At 38.8% G+C, this 17320-nt stretch overlaps 1 non-coding gene and 1 pseudogene across 1 annotated transcript; one reads left to right on the top strand and one right to left on the bottom strand.

The window, feature by feature from the left end:
• The first annotated feature begins 3363 nt into the window (after positions 1 to 3363).
• LOC146901141 (uncharacterized) lies at positions 3364 to 17035 on the top strand (annotated as a pseudogene).
• On the bottom strand, positions 6529 to 6635 carry LOC146901142 (small nucleolar RNA R71). Its single transcript, XR_015024308.1, has one exon. It is a non-coding gene; the product is annotated as a small nucleolar RNA R71 (small nucleolar RNA).
• Positions 17036 to 17320: the final 285 nt, after the last annotated feature.

Below are 17320 nucleotides of genomic sequence, written 5' to 3'. Positions count from 1 at the left end.
AGGCCAACCGAAGTGGGTTAAGACTTTCCATTTCTTTTTGTGAGTTGTGTGGCTAAAATTCATCTTAAAGTAAATAAGTGAAAAAATTGGGAGTTTAAATTAGCATGTACATATACTCCCTCCGTTTCAAAATGAGTGTCGCTTTAGCCAAAAAAAATTGTTTCAAAATGAATGTCACTTTCAGTTTCCAATGCAATAATAACTTTTTCTTTTCAATTGTACCATCCAATTAATACTCTGCACACTACTTATAAAATATTACTTTTAAAACTAACCAATAGTTAATAAGGATAATTTGGTAAAATAACCATTCTCTTTCTTTTAATCATTGCATTTCTTAATATGTGTGTAAACACCTAAAACGACACTCATTTTGAAACGGAGGGAGTATAATGCAATATCCTATCAACTGATATATGTTGACGGCTATGAAGCACGAACACTGGACATAACATGGACACCGACACGGATAATAATTTGAGAAAATTACATAATTCAGTGTAATTATAAATGTTGTGTCGGACAACGACGCATGTCCGACATCAGGACACCCCTAATCCGAGGAATGCCCGTGTTTCATAGGTTGAATGCCACGAGGAAAGTTTTCATTTATTTGGAGGTTTTATTTTGTTTGCCTCCTACTCTTGTGGTATTAATTGCAAGATGTAGCCCGTAATAATTGCCCTGAACAATAAATGCATACAAGCACACATGAATTCCATAGATGAACTTTATTTCTCACTCCTTTGGTGTAATGTATGTTTGGTTTACAGTTTTACTATCATCAATAAGAATGTAAAATGTAGATGTGAATTCAATTGAACATTTGCAACTAGTATGTATGTTATTTAATATTTTGCCAGTGTTGAACCAATACAAGGTACTGATCTTGTATCCACCATCCAATATAAATGCGCAACATGGACATCTCAAAGTTTTGCAGATTGCATATAAGACGTGTTTGTATTTTTATGGACAAATATTGACGGTTAATTTATTAGTAGGAGAATTTGCTGAAAGAAGTTAGTCCTCCCTCCTTCTTGTTGGAGTTGGTTGAAATACTTTGAAAAAAATGTTAATTCAGCAGTGTACAGTGCACAAGTGAAATGAATCTCAAACATTGTTTTCACCATTGAATCAAATAAGCCTTAGATTAAATATGATAGTATGATGTGATTTATTTATCCAATTGTAGAAAATAAACTTGTGCATAGTGATACGCTAATTTACTTATGTGCATTAGACAAAACCATGAGTATAAATTGTTTAGTATTATAATGAAAGAGGAAATCCATGACTATATTTATGAGTTCTAATTCTTCGTTACAAGAATGAGAAACTCTTTAATTTTGCATATGATTTTTTTTTCTCTTATACTCTTATTTTACAGTATTCTAAGATGCACTTAAGTATTTACTTTAGAGAGTGTGAATGTAATGGTTTTGTGTGCTATTTGAAAGAAGCCCGTGTATTGTAGCAATTTTTACACAATTATTATCTAGTTGTTATTAGATAACAATCATGATTTTTCTCTGGTTTTAAAGTTTTTATATTATGTGTTTCTTTAATTTCTCTCTGTGGTTTTTTATTCCAAAATTGATATAAGAGTTTTTAGTTCAATCCAAGATATATGAATTCATAATATCTTGGTGGAGTTTCACATGGGACATGAGAATCCTTTCCCACCATGGGAAAGGTTTTTTTAGCCGCTAGATTGTTGATTTTATCATGGTCACACCACACTATATTATTTTCTCTTTCTCCTTCTCTTTCACCATTCTCTTCAACCTCCCCATCCACCATGAACCCACCACCACCAATGACTACAACCTCCATGAGTATTGATATGTTCAGATCTGAAATTTTACATTACAATATTTTCCACCCTCATGTCCTCCTTTAAACGCACACACCACTTCTACCACCATATCTTCCCTTCTCCGTCTCTTCCTCTCCCCACTCCCTCCGCAAAACCACCCTCTCCGTCGTCTGAACAGTAAAGATACACGGTTTCTACTTTAATTAGCACTCAAAACAAGAATTAACTTAAACTTCATAACTTTTTACTAATTATCCTCTTTCTCTCTCAAACCTAAGCAATTAATTCATGCAAAAGGCTGACAAACACTTTCAGAAATCGTTTCAAAAAAAAAAAAAACTTTCAAAAATTTTCCTTTTTATATGACCTTTTGATAATTAGTCAAAATTTTCTTTTATTATTATGATGATTTTGATTTTTTTTTGTCACAATGGAATTTCCACCAAGTAGTTTGGCAGAAATATGAAGTGATTGTGTTTGGGGTTTATGAGAAAAGGTAGAGAAGTGGGGGAGAATAGCGATGGAGGTTTGATGACACTCTGTCATTACTAGTTTTGTAGTCATTTTCTCTTGTATTTGTGAGGTTATTCATCAAGATTTTGAAGCTGAAAGCACTAGAAAAGGAAGAATTCAGGTTGCCAGCAAAAGTGAAAATCGGGCCCCGATTTATTGAGTTCGGGCGCCGATTTTCAAGCAGCAGAAAGGCATGCAGCTACGGGAAAAATCGGGCCCCGACCCCTCTGGTTCGGGCGCCGATTTCGCTGTTCCAGGATGCGATTTTTCGGCCTTCGGGGGCCGATTTTAGGCACTCGGGGGCCGATTTTAAGCTTCTTATAAATAGAAAAGAGGTGTTTCTCATTAAGTTGACGTTTTTGGAGATCAAAAGGCATAGAAACACATAAGGAGAGATCTACAGCAACACTGGAGGAGATTTTGAGCAAGAATCATTCATGAATTGTTCTTGTAATCTTTCTTTTATCCCTTTCTCTTGTTTAATTGCTATGTGTAACTAAACCCTCCATTGTTGGGGATGAGTAACCTAGATGAACATGATTGTCATATGACCTAGTTTTTATTATTGATGAAATTCATTGAATTGCTTCTCTTATCTCTGTTCTTAATGCTTTTATTGATTGATCACCTTTAAATTGATTTACGGTTTATTTTGTGAAACGGAAGTGGAATTTATAAACGCTTTGAGATAAGAAATCCTTGCCTTTGTAATCTAGGAATAGATGCAAACCCTTGGAACCGTTTGAGAATCCTTGCTCGTTCATGCTTAATTTTAATCTTAAAACTCACTAAGGAATTAGGTGTTTATTTTAGAATTAACGTTTCTGTCACTAAGGAATTAGGGCACGAATTTTATAGAGGATTCGGTAGCAATTAGATGAGTCGATTCAATAGTGATAATTAGGTTGTTAACATGAAATAGTCATCCAGCAAAACTCATCCCCAACACTTTTCTCTTATTAATTTGAACCACTTTACTTTGTTTAATTTTCATCATTGCGATAAAACCAACTTCGTAACTTTTTGTTCAATTAAGTCTCAAATACGATTCAATAGTATAACGCGATCCTCGAGTTCGACACTCGGTCTTACCGATTTAAATTTACTACTTGAACGATTTCGTACACTTGCGAAAATCGCCATCAAGTTTTTGGCGCCGTTGCCGGGGATTGCCAAATCACTATTGAATTTTATTTTCTTAATTGAAATTTTTTGCTCTGCAACAAAATTTTTACTTGCTTTTTATTTTAATTATTGTTCAATCTCCTATTACTTACTATCTGTCTAATCTTGTATGCGAGGCCAGGCCTCAGCTGAACTTCTCTTTGTTCCAGAGATTGAAAAAACTTGCCGAGCCAATCGGAAAGAAGCAAAACTCAGGAAACTCAGAGAAAAGGAAGAAGCGAGTAAAGTGGAGATTGACACGGACGAAGAGGTAGTCGAAGTAAGTGTAGAGATGGAGGGACAGCAACCGCCACCGCCACCACCTGCAGAAAGACTTCTCGGTGACTATGAGACTCGTGACAGAAACCGAAACAGGTTGACCATTACTAATCAGCCTGTGACGGTGAACAAGTTCGAAATCAATCCTGGATTGTTACGGGAGCTGAAGGAGAATCAGTATGCTGGAAAGTACAATGAAGATGCTAACAAGCACTTGAAGAGTTTCTTGATACTCTGTGAGACAGCAAAAGTGCAAGGGCACTCTGAAGAAGCCAAACGGTTGAGACTTTTTCCGTTTACTTTGACTGATGACGCTTATGAATGGTTTGATTCCTTACCTGCTGGTAGCATAACAACTTGGAATGAGATGGAAGACAAGTTCTTGGAGCAATTCTTTCCTACAGCCCTGTTTGTGAGAAGGCGGCAAGACATTTCCAGTTTCCAACAGAAAGAGGGAGAGTCCTTGGGAGAAGCTTATAAAAGATACAAGAAGCTACTATCAGCATGTCCCGAGCATAACTTTGATACTACTGTTCAGATGCAGATGTTCTGTAATGGTCTACGTCTGGCTACTAGACAAGTTCTTGATACAGCTTCTGGTGGTTCCATAAATTTCAAAACCGCCTCTCAAATAATCAAGGTCATTGAAGCTGTTGCACTTAACGAACAAATGGAGTTGTATGATAGAACTGGTGGTACAAGAGGAGGACTCATAGATCTGAATCAACTTGAGATAAAAAATGCTCAAGCCATACTCACTAGTAAGCAGATTCAAGATGCAGTATCCGCTGAAGTGACAAAGAGAATGGCAGCCCTTAATTTAACTCAACCAAGGTTGCCCCGGTGAATCAAATGAACACTGTCAAATGTGATTGGTGCACTGGCCCTCATTTCACTATGCATTGTGATGTGCCCATGGATGCAACCCAAGTGGAGATGGTGAACTACCTCAGCAATCAAGGGAACCAGCTTAGAAATAACCCTTTTGCAAATATGATGAGTCATAGATAGTCTTATTTATTGCCTTATTTAGTTTAGTTTTATTTTAGATTTGATTTTATTTTATTGCATTTTATTTTAGTTTAGAATATTTTACTTCAAATTATGTTTTATTTTATTTTTTGAATAAATATATGGTGGAAGGTGCCTTGGAGCAAAAGAAAGAGGACTGGAACAAATACAACGCAAGAATACGAAGATACGAGACAAAAATATGCCCCCCCAAAGTCTCTCCAGGACCTGTTTTGCTGCTTTTCTTCAAGCCCAAGTTACCCTGTTGCGGTTTTCCGTTTTATCCTTTTAGTTGCTTAGTTTCTAACTCAGATGTAAAGCTATAAATAGAGTAGCTCTCCACCATAAACAATCATGCTTTACTTTGTTTATTTCAATTGCTATTTTAATAAAAGTCTTTATTTTCCCTTTTACATTCTCTGCAATTTACTTTACTCTCTTCTTCCCCCATGTCTACGATGAACATGAGTGAGTAGACTTCTTCGTCTTGGGATTATTGGGGAGTCTAATGACTCAATCCTAAACAAAACATGTCTAAACCCTAATTTCTATGTAACCCTAATTTCTAATCTAGATTCACCGTCTTAACGTGGATTAACAATTATCAAACTGTGGAAGCGAAAGCGGAGGGTTTGATAATCGTTAATCCATCATCTCAAACATCAATTCATAAAGCGAGAGCGGAGTCTTGATGTTGGAACAAGTGAATCTAGACAATAGTTGCAAAACAGTGAAATAGTCTTTGCAACTATTGAGACAAAGAGTAGTTTCAATCCTCTATGCATCTTCTAGTAATTATGTCAGTGAAATAGGCTTGGTTGCTAGAAGTAAACTCTCATCGGACTTTCATCGGAAAGGTGAGGGGCTAAGGGAAACCGGTCTTTAGAAATTAGTGTGTAAATCATGAAATTAGATGTTTAGGTTTTGTCTAGTGAAGGATTAGTCATTATGATGAACCAATGATCCTAAGGCCCTTTATTATTATTGTTTTTACCTTCAGCAATCAAACTCTCTTTCATTAACTTTCTCTCCTCTAATCATTCACTAAAAGTTAATTAAGTTGAACAACTCCCTAGAGGAACGATAACTCTACTTACTACTATTACTTCGATAGGCCGTGCACTTGCAGTTTGGCCCTATCAAGTTTTTGGCGCCGTTGCCGGGGAGTTAACTAATTTAATTAGCTTTTTCTTAGTGATTAGAATTCTCTCTTCTTCTCTTTCTTTTTCTGTTTTTATTTTTATTTTTATTTTTCTGTTATCACTAACTTCTTGGGTTCTCAATTTTTTATGCGAAAAACCAGAAATCGAGTTGTAATAATCAACGAGATCGAAAGGTATTTGCATAGATGAAAGAGAGACGCACGAAATAACACCGCCATGGCTAATGGCACTCTCAAAGAGTATGCAACGCCGTCTACGGCTGAGCCACAAGCTGTTATTGTGTACCCAACGGTTGAGGATGACAATTTTGAAATTAAGCCTGCCCTACTTAACTTGGTGCAGCAAAACCAATTCTCGGGATCCCCCACTGAGGATCCCAATCTTCACATCTCTGTTTTCCTACGAATTAGTGGAACCATGAAGGAGAACCAAGAAGCCGTAAGACTTCATCTCTTTCCCTTTTCCTTAAGGGATAGAGCTAGCGCTTGGTTCCATTCCCTCGAAGTCGGTTCCATTACTTCATGGGATCAGATGAGGCAAGCATTCCTTGCCCGTTTCTTTCCACCATCTAAAACTGCTAAACTTAGAGACCAAATCACGCGGTTCAACCAAAAAGATGGGGAATCTCTCTATGAGGCGTGGGAGCGTTTCAAAGAAATGCTAAGACTTTGTCCCCACCATGGCCTAGAGAAGTGGCTTATAGTCCACACTTTTTATAATGGCTTGTCTTATACCACTAAGATGTCTGTTGATGCAGCTGCAGGTGGAGCACTTATGAACAAGAACTACACGGAGGCGTATGCCTTGATTGAAGACATGGCTCAAAATCATTACAAATGGACCGACGAGAGAGCCATCACTAGTTCTTCATCCTCCAAAAAGGAGGCAGGTATACACGAAGTCTCTAACTATGACCACCTTGCTTCTAAAATTGATACACTAACTGAAAAACTTGAAAAACTCAATGTTAGTGCTATCAATTCTGCTTCTACTCCTTCTTGTGAAATATGTGGTATAACTGGTCATGCTGGTGTTGATTGCCAACTAGGTAGTGCTATTAACGGTGTTGAGCAAATGAATTATGCTCAATACAACCAAGGGATGAGACAAAATCAAAATTTTTATAAAAACCAAAATCCCTATGGACAAGTAGCACCACCCGGTTATGCAAACAACCAAAGATTCACTCAGAAATCCAATTTGGAAATTTTGTTGGAAAATTCTATTGCCAACCAGAACAAACAACTTCAAGAACTTAAAAACCAAATTGGATTTCTGAATGATTCTCTTTCCAAGCTCAATACCAAGGTTGATTCTATTGCTACTCACTCTAAAATGCTTGAAACTCAAATCGCTCAAATAGCCCAACAAGTGGTTACCTCTTCCCAAACACCGGGAGTCTTTCCTGGTCAAACCGAAGCCAATCCCAAAGCCCAAGTTAATGTCATATCTTTTGGGGGTAGTAAGTTAGGCGAAACTTTTGCTAAGGTTAAAAACATTGGGAAAGAAAATGTCAAGCCCTTAGGTGATAAAGTTGTGATAGAAGAAGCAAAACCACTTGAAGAAAACAAAACTCCCTCCCCCTTAAATCTTGAAAAGCTTAAACTAGAGGGTAAGTTTGAAAAATTTGTTAACATACTTAGGAAAATTTGCATTAAACTTCCCTTTGCTGAAGCTTTGTCTAGGATGCCTCTATATGCCAAGTTTTTAAAGGAAGTTTTTTCAAAGAAAAGGGCTATAGAGCATAATGAGACAATAGCCTTGGCTAAGGAAACTAGTGCAATCATCCAAGAAGCACCCCCTAAGCTTAGAGATCCAGGTAGCTTTGCCATACCGTGTGAAATTGGGAATGAAACCATAAACAAAGCCTTATGTGACTTAGGAGCTAGTGTTAGTTTGCTGCCTTTGTCTCTTCTTAAAAGGATAGGGATAGGAGAGTTGAAACCTACCGAAATGGAATTAAAGTTAGCTGATCGTTCTACCATGAAACTTGTAGGATTTGTCGAGGACATACCTATTAAGATAGAGGGGATATACATCCCCACTGATTTTGTAGTCGTTGACATTGAAGAGGACGATGACGTCCCTATAATCCTAGGTAGACCTTTCCTCGCAACTGCAGGAGCTCTCATTGATGTTAAACTTGGTAGGATAGTCTTTCAAGTGAGTGATCAAATGGTAGGATACGAGTTGGAAAATGTTATGAAGGGTCCCGCTCTTTACTCTTGTTGCATGCTTAACGATCATGTTGTGAAAGAACGTTTTATAGCGTCATCTACACAATATGATATCTTTGATCCATTCTAAGGACTCTTTCTAACCGTCAAGCTAATGACATTAAAAGAGCGCTTCGTGGGAGGCAACCCACGCATTTTACTGCTTTTGTTTTGTTTTTCTTTGTTTTAAGATGTTTTGTAGGTAATTGTCCAAGTTGATTCGAAAAAATGGAAAAATTTTGAAGCCCCAGGACCAGAAAGGTGGCACGGCCCGTGCTAGGTATGGCACGGCCGTGCCAAGTTTTTAAAAGAAAAATTGAAGATTGAAGTCAGAAAGATGGCACGGCCCGTGCCATGGGTGGCACGGCCGTGCCCGTGTTCTTGTTGCCTATATACACAATTTTTTTCTTTCTTCTTCCTCATTCACAAACAACAACCCTCATTCATCTTTCAAACTTCTCTCTAAACCTCCATAACCTTCAAACCTTCAAACCTTCAAACCCTCATATCTCCCTCAATTCTTAACCAAATCACTCAATTCTTTCACCAATCAACCACAAACTTCATCCAAAACAAAAACCACCAATCAAAAACATCCTTCACCCATTCAAACCCATAATTCACCAAAACCCTAATCTTTCAAAACCTAACCCAAACACCACAAAACCTTAACCAATCTCCACATCCAAACCAACAAACCTTCCTTAAACATCAACCCCAACCCTAAACCAATCCTTTCCACCACAAATCCTCCCAAACCCTAAACCTTCAAAACCAATTCCAACAAGGGTCAATGGCTTCAAGAAGAAGTGGTAAAGAACCAGCAAGCTCTCAAGGAGGACCTCCCCCAAAGAAGCAAACACAAGTGAAGAATCATGGAATAAACTTCAAAAACAACAAGCAACGGGACAGGTATAAAATTCTAATCTCTAAACACTTGCATCCTTCTCGTTATCCTGATCCCAATACTTTAGATGTGCTAGAGCTGTTTGATGATGTTTCTAGGATGATAGGAAAGTTAGGTTGGACTGATTTGCTGAAACCTATGCGGGGTTATGAAAACTTCACTTATGAATTTTTAAGCTCAATTGTTTTCACTAAAGATAAGTTGAATTTTGATAACCCTAACCATAGAGTTGTTTTTCGGTTGATGAATATTGATTATGACATGTCACTTCAGCACTTTTGTGAGGCCTTAGGTTTTGCAAATGAAGGATATATTCATGATCATTGGGATCCTAGCCTAAAATCGGACAACTATGACCCAGCTGCCTTTTGGACACGTATCACCGGCGTTTCCAACTATGTTCCTAGAGCCAACAAAGCTAGCAACATCCACAACCCCGTACTTAGGTACCTCCAAAGGGTAATGGCTTGCACTATTTGGGGTAGAACCGAGCTAGGAAACACTAGAACCGATGAATTGTTCATGCTATGGGCAATGCTCCACAACCACCCCGTCAATACTTGTTTTTATTTGATTGATTACCTAGACTTTGTCGGTACTAGACCGGCCGGTAGAGGAGACATAGTGGTGGGTGGCATCATTACAAATATAGCTAGGTGTTTTGGAGTAGGTGAAGATGAGGGGATCAAACCAATTGAGGGAAACAATAGGCTTAACATAGAAACCCTTATTGCTATGAATTTCATCAAACATCGTCCACCGCTCCATTCCCAACTTAAGCTAAATGTGCCAATCGTGTTTTTATTGCCTAACCCATCTCGGACTACCACCGAGGTGGAAGAAAATTGGTTGTATGTTAATGATGTGCAGGTTCTTGGTGAGCAAGATGATGAAGAGGGAGAAGGTGCTAACTTGCACCATGATGAGGGAGAAGGTGCTAACTTGCACCAAGAGGGGCACCATGGCCATGAAGCCGGCGAGCTTAATGAAAATCAAAGATGGACATGGATTCATAATGAGATCGAGAGGATGAGCACCGAGCAACAAAGGCAAGGTGTTGAGATATCCGGCCTTCGCAATGAAGTTCAAAGGGGCAACCGTGTCAATGATGAAAATAATGAGATGCTCCGTCGGATGATGCAACACCTCCAACTTCAAGGTCCTCCTTACGGACCTCAATAAACAAATGTGAGCTTTCCTCTTCCTCTCTTCTTCTTCTTCCTATCTCTCTCATTCTTCTTCTTCTACTCCTTCTTTCTTCTTCTTCTTCTCTTTTAATTTCTTTTTCTTTGAATCATTGAGGACAATGCTTCCCCTAAGTGTGGGGGGGGGGGGGGGGCTAATAAAGTGTCTAGAGTCGTAGTGTTCCCAAACTCCCTTGAACTTTATTTTTTTGTTTTGTTTTTATAGCAAGAGGCATGACCAGTAGCTTGTTTTTAATGTAAAAAAATGGCATGAAAATTTTTGTTTTGTCTCTTTCTTAAAGGTTGCCTCTTGTACATAAAAGTAGTTTCTTGTGTTTCTTATGTTCTTGCTATGCCCATGTCATGTTTTATTGTGAAATTCTCCAATGAGAAAAGCACCCGGTTGCAATCCTTGAGTAAATGTATGAATAGGTATTTTAAGGAACACGTTCTATCTTTAGTGTTAACGTAGACCCTTTAAAGTCTTAAGAGTAAAAGTAGTATAAGTTTGTGTGGGAAAATTAATCAAATTGTTCTTAATTGTTATATTCTTATTAATTTGTTAATGTTAAATGGGGCGGGAGAATGGCACCAACATATGGGGGAAAGGACAATTACATCCTAACTTCCTAATTGTGGTGGTGATTCCTTAATTTGAACTTAAAGTGAAACAAATTCATCAATGCTAGGGGGAAAGGACAATTACATCCAAAAAGACTTCCTACGCGGAGATGAAACAAATAAATAATTTTGCAGCACTGCTTAGGGTGATTTTGAATCTAGGGGGAAAGGACAATTACATCCGAGAAGACTTCCTACGAGGATAGATAGCCCCTAAGCATCTGCAGCCCCTTGTGCTTAATTGTTAAATTAATTCAATCTTAACTTAAATTCCCATCACTCTTATATGAAATGAAGAAAGGACTTTTCTCGGTTACTTTAGCATTAAGGATAGAACCTATTCCTCATAATATCTGTCTTATACAGGAGCAAGAAAAGGGTTGGACGGCACACACACACTCACTTGAGACTTGATGTTGGGTAGAATAGGTTCATGAGAAGTGTTTGAAGTTGTAATTAGTGTACTTGAAGCAAAGCCTTTCTTTTGAGACATTTGTTCTTAATATTGCCATAATCAAATCTTTTGTTGCTGCTATGTCTGTTGCCTTTTGCTTGAGGACAAGCAAAGATTCAAGTGTGGGGGAGTTTGATGAGTCATAGATAGTCTTATTTATTGCCTTATTTAGTTTAGTTTTATTTTAGATTTGATTTTATTTTATTGCATTTTATTTTAGTTTAGAATATTTTACTTCAAATTATGTTTTATTTTATTTTAGGAATAAATATATGGTGGAAGGTGCCTTGGAGCAAAAGAAAGAGGACTGGAACAAATACAACGCAAGAATACGAAGATACGGGACAAAAATATGCCCCCCCAAAGTCAGAAGCTTGGCACGGCCCGTGCCAACATGTGGCACGGCCGTGCCCGTCTCCAGGACCTGTTTTGCTGCTTTTCTTCAAGCCCAAGTTACCCTGTTGCAGCTTTACCGTTTTATCCTTTTAGTTGCTTAGTTTCTAAGTCAGATGTAAAGCTATAAATAGAGTAGCTCTCCACCATAAACAATCATGCTTTACTTTGTTTATTTCAATTGCTATTTTAATAAAAGTCTTTATTTTCCCTTTTACTTTCTCTGCAATTTACTTTACTCTCTTCTTCCCCCATGTCTACGATGAACATGAGTGAGTAGACTTCTTCGTCTTGGGATTATTGGGGAGTCTAATGACTCAATCCTAAACAAAACATGTCTAAGTAACCCTAATTTCTAATCTAGATTCACCGTCTTAACGTGGATTAACAATTATCAAACTGTGGAAGCAAAAGCGGAGGGTTTGATAATCGTTAATCCATCATCCCAAACATCAATTCATAAAGCGAGAGCGGAGTCTTGATGTTGGAACAAGTGAATCTAGACAATAGTTGCAAAACAGTGAAATAGTCTTTGCAACTATTGAGACAAAGAGTAGTTTCAATCCTCTATGCATCTTCTAGTAATCATGTTAGTGAAATAGGCTTGGTTGCTAGAAGTAAACTCTCACCGGACTTTCATCGGAAAGGTGAGGGGCTAAGGGAAACCGGTCTTTAGAAATTAGTGTGTAAATCATGAAATTAGATGTTTAGGTTTTGTCTAGTGAAGGATTAGTCATTATGATGAACCAATGATCCTAAGGCCCTTTATTATTATTGTTTTTACCTTCAGCAATCAAACTCTCTTTCATTAACTTTCTCTCCTCTAATCATTCACTAAAAGTTAATTAAGTTGAACAACTCCATAGCGGAACGATAACTCTACTTACTACTATTACTTCGATAGGCCGTGCACTTGCGGTTTGGCCCTATCAAAATACATATAATCCAGGCTGGAGGAACCATCCAAATTTCTCATGGAAAAATCAACAAGGTGGTTCTCAAAATCAACAACAAGGGGGTTATCAAGGAGGTCCATCAAATCAAGCACCAAAGAAGGCGGATTGGGAGTTAGCAATTGAAGCAATGACTACCAACATGAATTCCTTAGCTCAAGAAACAAGAGAGGCTCAAAAGAATACAAGGGCTTCAATCAAAAATCTTGAAACTCAAGTTGGGCAAATTGCTCAACAACTCACCCAAAGAGCTCCAGGGACCCTTCCAAGCAACACTGTCTTCAATCCAAGGGATCATGAAAATGTGAACATGGTCACTACAAGAAGCATGAAGAGGGATGAATCACTATCATCTCAAGCTAAACATGATGAAGGTGACTCATCTCCTGAACTAATTGAAGTGGAGGTTGAGGTGCGTGATGCGTTAACACTCATGTTGTCAAAGAGCCAGAAAAGAAGAAAGATGAGCCTCCAAAGCCACAAATCAAGCTGCCTTATCCTCAAAGGTTGAAGAGAGAAAAAGATGAAAAGTGCTTTGTAAAATTCATCGAGATGTTCAAGAAGCTACAAATCAACATTCCTTTTGCTGAAGCTATCCAACAAATGCCTTCATATGCAAAATTCATGAAGGACATACTTTCAAGGAAGAGAACAATTGATGATGAAGATGTGATGCTCACCGAGCAATGTAGTGCTGTTTTACAAAGAAAAATCCCTAGGAAGCTAAAAGATCCTGGTAGTGTTACAATTCCTTGTACCATTGGAGATAAAACTTTTAAGAAGGCGTTGATTGATCTTGGAGCTAGTGTGAGCTTGATGCCTTTGTCTATTTATAAGAAGTTGGGCATTGGAAGAGTAAGAGACATAAGGATGACTCTACAGTTTGCAGATAAGTCTTACAAATTTCCCTATGGCATAGTTGAAGATGTTCTTGTGAAAGTTGATAAATTCATCTTCCCGGTAGATTTTGTTGTTCTTGAGATGGAAGAAGATGATGATATTCCTTTGATACTAGGAAGACCATTCTTGCAAACCGGAAGGTGTTTAATTGACATGGAAGATGGCACTTTAACTTTGAAATTCTTTGATGAGGTGGTGAAGTTGAATGTTCTTAAAGCTATGAAGCACCCCGAAGAGAAGGAAAAATGCTATAGGGTCGACATGATCAAATCCTTTGTGAAAGAAAAACTCCAAAAATAGATACCAGCCCTACCACTTGAAAGAGTTTTAAGCTTGCCACCGGAAATTGCACAAGAAAGTGAGGATCCTAAAGAATGTGAAGTCTTAGCTATGTTGGAGGCCTCTCCATCCCACAACCGTCGCACCCCTACTAGGTGGGAGGAACTTCATCCTCAAGACGAAGTTGTGGAGAAATCAAAAGAAGCACCGGTAGTTGAACTCAAACAATTACCTTCTCACTTGAAGTATGTGTTCCTTGGTGAGAAAGAGAAGTACCCAGCCATTATTAGTTCTAACTTGAGCAAACTTGAAGAAGAAAAATTGTTAAGGGTGCTTAGAATGTACAAGGGTGCTCTGGGTTGGTCTATTGAGGATTTGACAGGTATTAGCCCTACTTTTTGCATGCACAAAATTCTGATGGAGGATAATTTCAAGCCGGTGGTGCAACCTCAAAGAAGACTAAATCCAGCCATGAAAGAGGTAATCAGAAAGGAGGTTGTCAAGCTACTTGAAGCAGGTATCATTTATCCCATCTCAGACAGTTCGTGGGTTAGTCCTGTCCAAGTGGTTCCTAAAAAGGGCGGGACGACCGTGGTGATGAATGAGAAGAATGAGTTGATCCCAACTCGCACAATCACTGGTTGGAGAGTATGCATAGACTACAGAAGGCTGAACACCGCAACCAGGAAGGACCACTTCCCACTACCTTTTATTGATCAGATGCTTGAAAGGTTGGCGGGTCATGAGTACTACTGCTTCTTGGACGGTTACTCCGGGTATAATCAGATTGCTGTGGCACCAGAAGACCAGGAAAAAACTGCTTTCACATGTCCTTACGGGATATTTGCTTACAGGAGGATGCCATTTGGGCTATGCAATGCCCCTGCCACGTTTCAAAGGTGTGTCATGTCCATATTCTCCGATATGCTTGAAAAACATATCGAAGTTTTTATGGATGATTTTTCTGTCTTTGGCTCTTCTTTTGATAATTGTTTGCATAATTTATCTCTTGTATTGGAAAGATGTCAAAAAGCTAATTTAGTCCTAAACTGGGAAAAATGCCATTTCATGGTGAGAGAGGGAATTGTTTTGGGTCACCGAATCCCCCACAAGGGGATAGAGGTTGACCAAGCTAAAATTGAAGTAATTGAAAAACTCCCTCCTTCCACTAATGAGAAAGGCATTAGAAGCTTTTTAGGCTATGCAGGTTTTTATAGGAGGTTCATTAAAGATTTTTCAAAAATAGCAAAACCCCTCACTAACCTGCTTGTCAAAGACATTTCTTTCCAATTCGATGATGAGTGTTTGAATGCTTTTAATACTTTGAAGCAAAAATTGATCACTGCCCCTATTGTCATTGCACCTGATTGGTCACTACCTTTTGAAATTATGTGTGATGCAAGTGACATAGCTGTTGGGGCAGTACTTGGTCAAAGAAAAGATAAGTTGTTGCATGTTATCTATTATGCCAGCCATGTCTTGAATCCAGCACAACTTAACTATGCCACCACTGAAAAAGAACTTCTGGCTGTTGTTTATGCTTTTGATAAATTTAGATCTTACTTGTTGGGGTCTAAAGTCATTGTTTACACTGACCATGCTGCACTAAGGTATTTGTTTTCTAAGCAGGAATCTAAGCCAAGGCTTCTTAGGTGGATACTATTGTTGCAGGAATTTGATTTAGAGATCCGTGACAAGAAAGGATCGGAGAACACGGTGGCTGATCACCTTTCTCGTCTGGAGAAGGTGGAGGAAACGGAGGAGAAGAGGCCTATCCAGGACCTCTTTGCTGATGAGCACATCTTAGCTGTTACGATGGTGCCGTGGTTCGCGGACTTTGCAAACTACATGGTGGGTAAGATTATTCCTCTTGACTTTAACTCCCAACAACGTAAGAAATTCCTACATGACTGCAAGTCATATGTGTGGGATGAACCATTTTTGTACAAAAGGGGGGTTGATGGTTTGTTAAGAAGGTGTGTCCCCGAAGATGAACAGGAAAAGGTGTTGTGGCACTGCCATGACTCCAGCTATGGGGGACACTTTAGTGGGGATAGGACTGCTGCAAAGGTCCTACAATCAGGCTTGTTTTGGCCTACTTTGTTCAAAGATGCCTTCACCTATGTTAAGAAATGTGACCGCTGCCAACGCACAGGAAATATTTCAAAAAGAAATGAGATGCCACAAAATCCTGTGTTAGAAGTGAAAATCTTTGATGTGTGGGGAATTGATTTCATGGGACCATTCCCATCCTCATGCTCAAAGATGTACATTTTGGTGGCAGTGGATTACGTTTCTAAGTGGGTAGAAGCAATGGCCACGCAAACCAATGATGCTCAAGTAGTGGTTGCCTTTCTTAAGAAAAATATTTTTTCACGCTTTGGGGTACCTAGAGCGTTAATTAGTGATGAAGGCACCCACTTCCTCAATCGAAAGATGGAGACGTTGTTGAAAAAGTACAATGTGCATCATCGGATTGCCACACCTTATCACCCTCAAACGAGTGGCCAGGTAGAAGTGTCAAATAGGCAAATCAAGCAAATACTTGAAAAAACAGTGAACTCGTCCCGAAAGGATTGGTCACTAAAGCTTGATGATGCCTTGTGGGCATACAGAACAGCGTTCAAAACTCCGATAGGTATGTCTCCTTTTCAAATTGTTTATGGAAAATCTTGTCACTTACCTTTGGAACTTGAGCACAAAGCATTATGGGCCACCAAATTCCTGAATTTTGACCTTACTAAAGCAGGTGAATCCAGAATTCTTCAACTTCATGAGTTGGATGAATTCCGGAATTACGCTTATGAAAATGCCAAGATTTTTAAAGAAAAAACAAAGAAATGACATGATAAAAAGATTCAAAATAGGGAATTTTGGGAAGGGCAATTGGTTTTACTTTTTAATTCCAGGTTGAGGTTGTTTCCTGGGAAGCTGAAATCAAGATGGTCCGGTCCTTTTAAAGTGGTAAAAGTTTATCCCTACGGTGCCATTGAGGTGAAGGATCCAGACTCTGATAGAACGTTCAAAGTGAATGGGCAGAGACTCAAACCATACTATGGGGGAGAGTCAGAGCGTCCAACAGAGTCCATCCCGCTGCATTCCACTTGAAGGAAGAGAAGTGGACCGTCAAGCTTAGGACGTTAAACCAGCGCTGAGTGGGAGGCAACCCACTATGTTCAAATTGGTATATTTTTTTATTTTTCTCTTAAAAAAAAAAGTCCAAAATCGGCGCCCGACCCCCACACAGTCGGCGCCCGATTTCGAAGTGCAGGAGGAGGCTTTCGCCTCGAAAAAAATCGGCGCCCGACCCCTATCCAGTCGGCGCCCGATTTCGAACAACCAAGGCCATTAGTTGGCCGAATTTTTGCCCACATATATGCTTGCCTAGCCTTCTTTCCTTCATTCACAACTTCCAAAAGTAGTGTTATGCTGCCCAACTTTTGTTCATCTTCTTCTTCACCATT

Source organism: Medicago sativa, chromosome 8, assembly GCF_051527215.1.
Source record: "Medicago sativa cultivar Bolivia chromosome 8, Bolivia_mono, whole genome shotgun sequence".
NCBI classification, from domain to species: Eukaryota; Viridiplantae; Streptophyta; class Magnoliopsida; order Fabales; family Fabaceae; genus Medicago; species Medicago sativa.
The sequence above is the reverse complement of the archived record's forward strand: the minus strand, read 5'-3'. Positions and strand labels throughout refer to the sequence as shown.